Here is an 11,114-nt window from a genome sequence, read left to right as displayed (position 1 = left end):
TTATTATTATTATTATTATTATTATTATCAGTAGTATTGCTATTATTATTAAAACTATTCTAACTAACTAAATCTGTCTAAACTGTCTAAAGGTGGAAATACTTAAGGCGTGGACTTATTTTAAAACGGCATAAAAAGTATTTGTTTAGGGATAAGTAGTGCAACCTTCAGTGAGTAATAAAACATGACCATAAAAATGAGTAAAAACTATGACCACACGATGGCGCCACCGGAACATAAATAATCTATAGCCTGTTCCAGGACAAGATGATCGCCGCTATGTGACTGTGATTTATGACAGATTATATTACATAGTTACTGTAGCACTGTAGCATATTTAGGAATTTATAAGAACGCTCAGCAATGTCTTTAACACGTTCCAGGAATAGTTCTTTACTGACATGAAATAAAATGATACTGCATAAATAGATTTGGCAGCAGAAAAAATCACGCAGAAACAATCCTGCAGTTCCAGGTAACCTTCACACCAACTATCAGGATGATCTCAGTACGCAGCAGTTCTGCAGAGGGAAATGCCTTTTTAATGAAAGAGGTCGATAAAGAATGGCCAGAGTGGCTGGAGCTGACAAAAAGACCACACTGATAAAGATAAAGTAAAGGTAAAGGTGCATGTATTTGTCACTGTACAGTGTACACTGTACAGCGAAATGTGTCCTCCGCATTTAACCCATCTGGTAGTGAACACACACTCACACACACTCACACGTGTTAGGGGCAGTGAGTACACACACACACCCAGAGCGGTGGGCAGCCAACTCCAGCGCCCGGGGAGCAGAGAGGGTAAAGGGCCTTGCTCAAGGGCCCAACAGTGGCAGCTTGCCGAGCCCGGGAATCGAACCCACAACCCTGTTATCGATATCCCGGCGCTCTAACCGCTGAAATGTCGATCAAATGTCTGGTAACAATGACTGCCAAACAAAACCTCAGGAATTCTAATGTATTGTAATTCATATTTAGTAGAAAATTGCACAACATTCACAGAACTTTTCATTAAATATTCTTTAGAGACCATTATTTTGCAGATTTTCTATTTCTATTTTCTACTATTATCAATCACATTAAATAGAATAATAACACAAAGTTCTGCAGCCAAACTTATCTGTCCTGTGACAGCACAAGAGTGAACACTACAGTGCACAGCCAGCACAGAGTCACACTTTGTAACACAGAAAACTGTAACTTGCTCTTACAGCTTACAACATATTGATGTAAGTGTAGATGACTGTAGGGCACGCCCAGTATGCAAATAGATGATGCCAAGAGCCAATTGGAAACATGTAAGTTTTATATAGAAATGTTATTGCACAAACAAACTCTACAGGTACCCCAATGATTTGCATAACCTTTAATGCTGTCACTTTTTTGCAGGTGTTTGATGGAAGCAATTCAGGAAAAATCTGTTTTTTTGACATCATTAATCGGGTACTATCAGAGGTGCAACATGCCAAATCTTTCAACACAAAAAAGACTACACAATATGTTTGATTTAATAAAACAAGTTTACATAGACTTGGATTGAGAATGACTAATTCTAGAGTTTTGAATGTAAAAGTACACATAAATATAAAACTAAATATCTGCTTTGAAATTATTAAGAATAAAAACCTGAAAAATGTTTCCAACATCTTGTGGAATCCACAGATAATTGAAGCTTTTTTGAGAGCAAACAGAAGCCCTATCCGGAATGTTCCTAATGAAGTGTCTGGTAAGCTTAAGATATTTTTAAAATAATTTTATTATTAAATAATATTATTCTTATTGTTATTATTAATGGTGATGTGGACCTCTTAACCTCTAAGATGAGGGAGTGCAGTGCAATGTAATGTGCCTAGCGCAGACAGAAGTTCTGAGTGTGTGTGTGTGTGTGTGTGTGGAGGTTGTCAGTGGTGGGCAGGCAGGGGCTAGAGTCTAACCGAGTCTAGCCTATCACTGCTTGCGGATCTGTTACCCCCAACAACAGCGTGACCCTTATTCAGAGCTGTCTTGCCTCCTGAGCGCTCTGCTGGGCTGCTCTCGATTGCGCTCGTAACTGCTGTTTTTTTTAACAGGCGACATACACTGCACACACACACACACACACACGCCGTTGAGGGAAAACACTGCTGGTTCGTGCTGCGAGCACCTCTGCTGGATAAACGCATGTCCGGATTGAGAGGGCGATGTGAGCCGCGGCGATGCGCCCCTGACCCAGACGGACTATGCTGAGTAGAACATCGCCGCAGAAGACTGGCCAGGCTTTGGTGGATCCAATGGACTAGGCACCGGGAGCGCACAGGTACGGTTCCAGCTTCATCTGAACTAAGGAAACGCGGAGGAAAAAAGTTCCTAACGCGTCTAACTTCTAGCAGTGCTGTGTTTTTGTTTTTTTTAAGCTAGTGGGATTTTAGCTCGCTAAGGGTGCATATTCTAGTTTCCCCCCTACCAACACACCCAGCTCTATGAGCTGATGAGCTAAATCAAGTGTATTTGCAGAATGAGAAGCACTGGGTTGGGTTGGGTAGGGCAGGGCTATTCCAACACCAGCAGTATGAAAAATCAGACAGGGGCTCCCAGGGAAAGTTACTGACAGGCGCACGCATAATAAGGGTGCCAAAGAGGTTTCTTTGGAGTAAAGCCATAGAAGAGCCACTTTGGTTTCCTTATAGCGTATTGCTTGTTACTTAGTTTAAACAACTAGACACGCCTAACAAAAATAACCACGGTGTGTCACAGACAGGACTACTTTAGCTATAGTATAATTGTGTCACGTGACTGTAAAAACATTTGTAAAGCACTGAAATGCTAAAAAAAACCTGGAATTCACCTGGTTGTTTAATCAGTTGGTGATGCACACATTAGTGTCTGAAGGACTACATTTCTGATTGGTGTGGCAGTAAGTCCTGCAGTCCATCATGTGGTGTACAATCAATGTGAAAGCTGTGAGTATATTCAGAATAGGGACTTTTGTTTTCCGTTAAACCTCAGATCTTCACAGCAAAATGCAATTCACAGCAAGTTTATAGACCCAATGATTAAAGGTACTGACCTTTAATCATTGGGTCTATAAACTTGCTAACTATAAACTTAAAGGTACTGACCTTTAATCATTGGGTCTATAAACTTGCTGTGAATTGCGTTTTGCTGTGAAGAAGAACAATATGGAAAACATGGACATCAGCGGCTTAAGGAAGAACTATCTATTAAAAGACTACTTGTGAAACCAACAGTGGTTATTTGATGGCTTCGCTTCTAAGAACCTATTTGGTCCCTTTTGACAGTGAAAGCTCTAGGCCAGGGTGCAACATACAGCATGCAAAACATGTCAGCACACAAGACTTAGTAGTAATATTGAGAGATAAAATATGTGCAATAACAATTTATGAGGTATATACATACACAAATCAGCCACAACATTAAATCCTTAACATTACAATTCTGTTAAGTTACAAGTTAGGGCCTCCACTGATCACATCAGTAAGCCTGGGGAGCCCATGACCTTGTTGCCGCTTCACCATTTGTTTTTCCTTAGAGCACTTTTGGTAAGTACTGACCACTGCATATCTGGAACACCCCACAAGACCTGCCACATTTTTTGGAGATGCACTGACCAAATCATCTGATCACAAATTATCTCTTGTTAAAGTGGCTCAGATCCTTATGCTTGCTCATTTTTCCTACCTCCAACACACTACCTTCAAGAACTGACTGTTCACTTTTTGTTTAAAATACCCCCTCCCCCCTGACAGGTGCCATTGTAACAAGATAATCACTGTTATTCACTTCACCTGTCAGAGGTTTTACTGTCATTGCTAATTGGTGCAAGTAGATGTGTGAGTGGATCTCTTTAAAACACAGCAGCAACTGCACCACGGAAATACTCCATCAATGTAGTTTGGAGAACTAACCTACTTAGACATTTAAACAAGGTAGAACAGCAAGATCAGCACAATGAGACAGGCAGCTTTTTATGACAGCCATAGTACAAATTTGATTTGTTTCTATAGAGAGACTTAGTTGTAACAGTGTTAAAATGAACCCTGCTGTATAGAGGGGAGCTTGGCTGCATCTCACTGTGAGTTACGTATGTACATGCTTAGAAATTATGCCGTATTGCAGCCACCAAAAGAGGGACTAAAATAATACAGGTTCAGATTTTTCAGGATCAGTAATCAGAGACACTGGTAGGATGAATTTACAGAAAACATTACATTGAGAATATTAGGTGACCACAAACCCAGGACCTGTTTAACTACTTGAAAGTTTCACTCTCCCCTGTTTATGACTGAGTAAAATGAAAAATGAATGAAAATGTAGCAAACTGTACGAAATTGCTAAACATATATCCTCGTATATATCCTCAGAATAGACCAGGTGTTTTTATGCATTCATGGCATAAAGCAACACTTTAATATATATATATATATATATATATATATATATATATGCTACTCTAAGGATAGCCTGACGTTCCTGGTCCTGTAATGTTTGATTCTCTGATTAACAATGAAACTGTGGCATTTATTTATTTATTTCATTTTACGATTTACAAATTGTGACATGTTAACACCTGTATACAGAAAGGAGTTGTCAAATGCCTCTGATGAGGTGATGCAGATAAGCAGTCTTCTACTGACCCATCCTTTCACCCCTTCAGTCTGTGGCCGAGTGACACATATACACACAGGACTGTGTACTTGGTGACTTTCCAAGACACAAGTCATAGATTGCAGATGATGCCAAAGAGATTAAACGAGGCCAAAAAAATCCATGTTACATTTCCAGATCCATTTTTGTGAGTGAACACAATAATTCAGTACATTAGCAGCATCTGGATAAGCCCCAATTCAATGTGCCCAGGATATGTTTTGAACAATGTAACAATAAACAATTGTTGTTTTTAAATTATTAGATTTATTATTAATTATTTTTGGATCATGTAACTGATCATTTTTATAATATCCATGCAGTTAAAAATGTAGGCCTGCACACTGTTCTTAGCCTAGTCTTCATATGCAGAAAAATACTGGCATGTACTATAAAAGTACAATGATAGGCGATTACAGGTGATTACACTTATACAGTATACCCAAGATAAAAAGAATGATGGTTTAAATGGTACACCATGCTGCTCTCACTTTGGCTAGAGTTGAGAGTTGGATGGCAGCCTCAGCAAGAGCACGATATGACTGTCAGTGCCTGGAAATCACCACACGGTTTAGGACAGGAAACTCTAATTACAGCGTGTCAGTGTTTCCTAATCCAGCAGAGAGGGAGGATTACAGAAGCTCTTATTATTGTGAAGCTCTTTTTAACACCTCAGGTCTTTCTTCTTTCATCCGAGGCAGCAGGTTTCTCTGCGTCATAAGAATCATTTTCATCTGTGTAGCTTTGCCCGAACTATGATGTAAACACTATTTAATTTAGTTCAGTTGCGGCATTAATGGAGTGGACACCCACCAATGAAAGCCATTTAAAACATTTGCTTTCTACAACCCTTTTAACTCTTTTTAAATCAATAAAAAACAGTGTGCTAGAAGGTGGCGTTACGTCAAAACGTACAATGCAGCAATTTCTCAGAAGTAAGTCAGGGACCCTGGACTTGTGGTATTGTACGCTTTAGAAATCTGATCCAGTTCTAAAATCTACCCTAGCTGGGTGGTGTTCGATGTTCACCTATGACTCCCTCACAACAGCTAAATTCTGGATTAATGTGTCACATGATTATCAGTTGTGCTGGTAATAGATGTTTATGCTGCTTATACGAACCATCAGGTGGACTGACTCATTCTATCAACCTTTTACACTTATTAAGTTGTTTAAAAAGTGCTAAAATTAAGGCAAAGGGTTGTTTATTTAACATGGCTTATGCTCTTTATTTTATTTCAAAATATAAGTTTTACATTTTATTGCAGTATTCTACAGTCTTTGTTCTTATTTAAGGTCTTGGCAACAGTAGCATGCCTTAAACAAATTAAATTTCTTGGTGGAAAAGTATTTTTTTTGCAGTTGTGCAGATTGTTTTTTGCCTATTAAGCCTTCATATTATGCCTGCTGACATAGCCTTCTATTTTATTGTTATTTATTAAATAAGCCCATAGTACAATCCTAACCCGCTGAAGAGAGCAGAGTATTCAAACAAGCATTTTTGGCTGTTTACAAATTAAGTCATGTCAGTTATAACAACAATGAACAATTTTATTTTTTATACTTCCGTACATACAGAGCAGCGGCAGGCATGACAGGATGGGTTTGAAGCATTATCCATTGGAGGCTGAAAATAAAAAAAGCAAAACAATAAACAAACGTTGCTGACAGTGAGAGGAAACAACACAATACAGATTACATGTTGCATAATAAGTCTTGCATGAATCATTGTCGTCTCTCGTCTCATTAAAATGTGACTTAGCGATCAAAATGTTTGAAAGCACTCTGTCCCTCGCTTGTTGCTTCTTGAGTTCTTAGGATGACAATTCTAGCTAATGCAGTGTGATTGTGCTGTTAGCTCGCTATGGTCATTAAGCAATGCTCCACATCAACACCTAAAAGAATAAATATTTGACTGGTTAACTAAGCTTCGCTGCTCCGCCTTAATCAGTGTTCTCAATAAATTGCTATGGCAACCAATGTGATTGTAGGAATTCTGTGAGGCAAACCTGTGAGGCAGAATTGGCATTGTAGGTGTTGATATTTATGCTGTTGCTGTAGTGCTCATACTGCGTTCATCTCTACTAGAAATAATACATAACAATACATTGTTTTGTTAACAAATACATTTTTTGTTCTAAGAGATGTGTTCATCATTCCCATCTATAAAAGTACAGAGATGATTTCTATCTAAGTATTGCAGTTAAGTGTTATCCAGGCCCTAATTCTCATCTGAGAGAAAGGGAGCGAGAGGAAAAGCTAGAGCGACAGTTCAAAGCTCCTACTCAGCCCAAGTGGCTCTTAACCTGAGTATGTTATCTGACTGCAGTGATACCTGAAGCAGGGCAGAGATATAAAATATACAGGGCAGAAGTGTATGAGGAATGGATTTAAAAATGATAAGCTGCACTCTATTGTTAAATCTGGGTACAACGAGTAATGTTAGAGAAAACGATGTGTTATAAAAAGATTAAGCAAATATTGTAGCGCTTGTATTCTTACTGATCATTATAAAGCCATAGTAATTGTACTAATGCTTTTTCCCCAAGTTCAGCAACAGAACTGAAGCTTATTGTTTTCTAAATATGTGGTAAGAACTAGCTTTTGTTCGGCAGCTTATGTATAACACATTACGGTGAAATTAGTAAAATATACCAGTTAATCTCTATAATCCTGTTTAAGTGTATTCAGTTGCTGAGTTCTCCAATTACAATTTTTTTCCCAGTATGAACCACCACAAGAATAATACTAAAAAAAAAGGCAGTAGATAACTGTGAAAACAATAGTTTTAAAGGCTGAAAAAAACATGTCAGACTTATGTCAGAAGATGTACTTAGAAAGTTAGCGATGGGATCCTGTTACAGTTCACATCTTACAATTAGCACTCTTTTCCAAGCACACTGAGTGAGTGTTTGATTGACAGTTCGGTAGATTAATGCTGATTGGTTACATCTCAAGGAGGAATCACAAGTTATTGCTGAAAAAAGGACAATTTGGAATGTATCAACATCAATAATGTATAGATTTGATAGAGTCATTACTGTAAAGAGAGAGTGTGTTCCTCTTCACACCCACATGAACTATGCTTTCAATGTTTCCCCCACCCCACCAAATGATGAGATTGTAATATTTATGCAGAATGGGAACCGTAAATGTTCAAGCCATTAGATTTATCACCTTTGTGAAGGAGAGTGGCATGAAAAAGATTTTGATCTTAATGAATAGGAAGATGAATTGTGTGTTTTGATATATAAGGAATAGGAAGTATGGTTGGATTACTGTCAAATCCTCCTCAGAGGATTTGGTCCAAGAAAGGACAACCAGTACGGGCAACGAGGTCATGAGTGCCCAAGGCTCACTCATCCTCCTTGGAAGATTTGAAGATAATTTGAAAGGAGTTCATTTGAACTATGAACTATGTATTTTAACCATTGTTGGCAGCAGGTGTGTAAGTCTAAAGAAGCACTGCAGCTGGAAGACTGGTTGCTGGTTGCCAGATTCATAGAATATTCATTTAGCATGACAAATGCATGAGTTAGCGCCAGTTAGTCTTTCCGTTCTTGTATCTTGCTCAGGAATGGAAATGATTCCAGTTTAGCATGATGTTAGCATTCATACTTATACACTGATCAGCCATAATTTGAAAACTATGAATGTGAGTAAGTAAATAACATAGATCATCTCATTACACCTCACAGTGGCACCTGCCAAGGTGGTGTATATATTAGTTAACAAGTAAATGGTCAGTTGTTGATGTGTTAGATGCAGTAAAAAAGGGCAAGCATAAGGATCTGACTGACTTTCACAAGGAACAAATTGTGTGGCATCTTGTGGGGTGTTCCCGGTATGCAGTAGTCCGTAACTACCAAAAGTGGTAAAAAAAAAAACTGCTACTGAAAAAAACTGCTGCTGCTGATGTCCATTTTTGACATAATGTGAATCTGACAGCTGCTAGGTTGTATTAAACATGTGATGATGACTAGACCAATAGAAATGCTCCAAAATGACTCAAAATGAAATATTTTACATTGGCTTCCATTGAAAGTTAAGAAGGTTTTTTTTCTTAAACCTGTAAACATTTTGAATATACAAGGGTTTTGCATGAAAGCAATAACATGCTAAAATATAAAAAAAAAGAATTTAAAATAACTAAAAAGAAAATGGTTATATATATATCGATATCGATAACAGGGTTGTGGGTTCGATTCCCAGGCTTGGCAAGCTGCCACTGTTGGGCCCTTGAGCAAAGCCCTTTACCCTCTCTGCTCCCTGGGCGCTGGAGTTGGCTGCCCACCGCTCTGGGTGTGTGTGTGTACTCACTGCCCCTAACACGTGTGTGTGTGAGTGTGTGTTCACTACCAGATGGGTTAAATGCGGAGGACACATTTCGCTGTACAGTGTACAGTGACAAATACGTGCACCTTTACCTTTATATTTGCCTTAGACTAAATTAGTTAATATCTAGCTTGCATACTGAGGCTGTTTATGATCAAACTGTATGAATGCTGTTAACAGCGTGAATTAATCTTAATAAAACCCACATAGCATGGCAGTAAAATGACTTTTTTACAACCAGTTACTTTATGAGAGTGAGATTTTTTTTAGATTTTTTCTACAGCCTCCAAAGGCAAGCAGCATTTTTGAATGTGTGCTGCAAAACACAGGTACTCTGGAGTGTGCTGTGTGTGTGGTGTGGTGGATGCTTCTGGTTTAAAATGCACTTTCACTTTACATAGCTGTGCACTCATTGGAAAAAAATAATATGTGAAAATAAAGTCCTTGCACTCGATTGGATCTTAAGACCATGCATGAATGGCCTCTGTCTTTTATAACTGGAATGTGTGTAAGGTTCTCTATATTTTCATCAGCCTCATCGCTTCTTTCAAAAATGGTTCATCTATGTTAATGGTCACCAGTCATCCTCGGGGAGATCTACCCTGTACCCAAGTTCCTTTTCCTATCCAAATCTAATGCCTATTTCAGCTGAACAAGCACTCATGAAGAAAGTAGTATGATGATCAGATGGGCTCAGTTAGAATCAGAGCTGAAGTCTACAGGAAAATGGACCTCAAGGGCCAGGGTTGACCACTGTACTGAGATATCACTCTTATTGAACCTTATCTTACTTTTAAGAGCATACTCTAACATTTGTATTTCGTTCAGGTTCCTAAATCGGGGACAGTCAAGCAGCCGTTACCACATCACATCACAGTCCTTTAGTCGTTACCACTCCTGATGGTATTCACTGTGTGAATGATGACATGAATGGTGCTCTATATGACAGGGAAGTTCGACATGCTCCACAAGAGCTAACATAATGAGTAGCAGTAGATCGCTGTAACTTGTTTCCACTGGGCAACCCAGCCAATTATTCCTCAACACTTGTCTTTTTCTTCACATGTGGCTCGCATACTACTGCTTTAGGTTTCTTCATCAGAAATTAATGATAATTCATTAATTATCATTATCATAATCAAAGATCAGTGGCTTTGGGGCTCAATGTCTGTGGAAGGCAGGAATGTGGATGATATTTTGACTTACACACTTATCTTTCAATAATAAAGGCTCTTTATCAGCAATAACAAATGCAGAATGTAATTTCATATTTCTCAGAAGCAGTAAAAGAGAGAGAGAGTAAGAGAGAGAGAGAGAGAGAGAGGTTGAGACTTGATACTGTGCAGCAATCTACATTGGAGGACACTAAGTGGACATGGAAACAAAATTTGCATATGAGAAACTTCATATCAACATTTTCCTATTCCTTCCTACATTTTGACAAGCTCCAGAGATGCACTGCATAAGTGTGGGCCGTCATATTTTAACATATATTTTCATACATTACTCAAATTCGTGAGAAGGTAGATGGATTTGAGATCACATTAAAAAAGAGAGAGAGAAGAAAAAAGGAAGAAAATCACACAAAATCTCCATCAGCCATCTTAGTCAGAGCCGTGGACCCATTAGGCACCTTTCGCTTCGGCTGGAAAACCGCTGCCATTAGTTCCGCCACGCTCCGCTACATTTCCATATCCCCTCCATCCCTGCATCTGTCTGTCCACGAAAATGGGGAAAGTTGTGGATTAATTTAAACTAATCCTTCGTTTCTCTATTGGCTTTAATTACTTGCTGTGGCCCCTGACACGCAGTGCAGCAGAAGTGACTTGACTCTGTATTGAGGGATGTGATTTCCCAAAGTGTGTGTTTGTGTGTGTGTAAACACAGATAGATGGAGAGTGAGAGGAATTCCAAATTAGATACCACCAAGAAAGGCAAAATAGTCGAACAAGTTGCTGTTCTTTATTAAACTGACCTTGACCTAGAGGACAGATGCTCGGCTTGATGAAAGCATTCGCAATGAGCTTATATGGTCATCTTTAACTGGTGACTGTGGTGTTTTTCCTTATTAAATCAGGAAGTATCAATCGTAAAAATAGGGCTTACCTTCAGAATATTAATGGAAATCTCATTAC

The 11,114-nt window shown here is 38.7% G+C and overlaps 1 protein-coding gene across 4 annotated transcripts in view; it reads left to right on the top strand.

Annotated features, from left to right (window-relative positions):
• Window positions 1–34: 34 nt before the first annotated feature.
• LOC140549228 (chemokine-like protein TAFA-2) overlaps window positions 35–11,114 on the top strand; it is a 43,577-nt gene continuing 32,497 nt past the window's right edge. The window contains exons 1-4 of one of the 4 annotated variants that reach the window (XM_072672650.1): window positions 35–620; window positions 1,214–1,443; window positions 1,663–1,726; window positions 2,070–2,296. The gene's annotated coding sequence lies outside the window, so the exon portion shown is untranslated. Of the gene's footprint in view, window positions 621–657; window positions 1,444–1,662; window positions 1,727–1,929; window positions 2,297–11,114 lie in introns of those variants that run through there. The other 3 variants (XM_072672651.1, XM_072672653.1, XM_072672652.1) reach the window with 3 other exon arrangements.

Source organism: Salminus brasiliensis, chromosome 2 (genome assembly GCF_030463535.1).
Source record: "Salminus brasiliensis chromosome 2, fSalBra1.hap2, whole genome shotgun sequence".
Lineage (NCBI taxonomy): Eukaryota > Metazoa > Chordata > Actinopteri > Characiformes > Bryconidae > Salminus > Salminus brasiliensis.
This window is presented reverse-complemented; position numbering and strand designations above follow the sequence as displayed.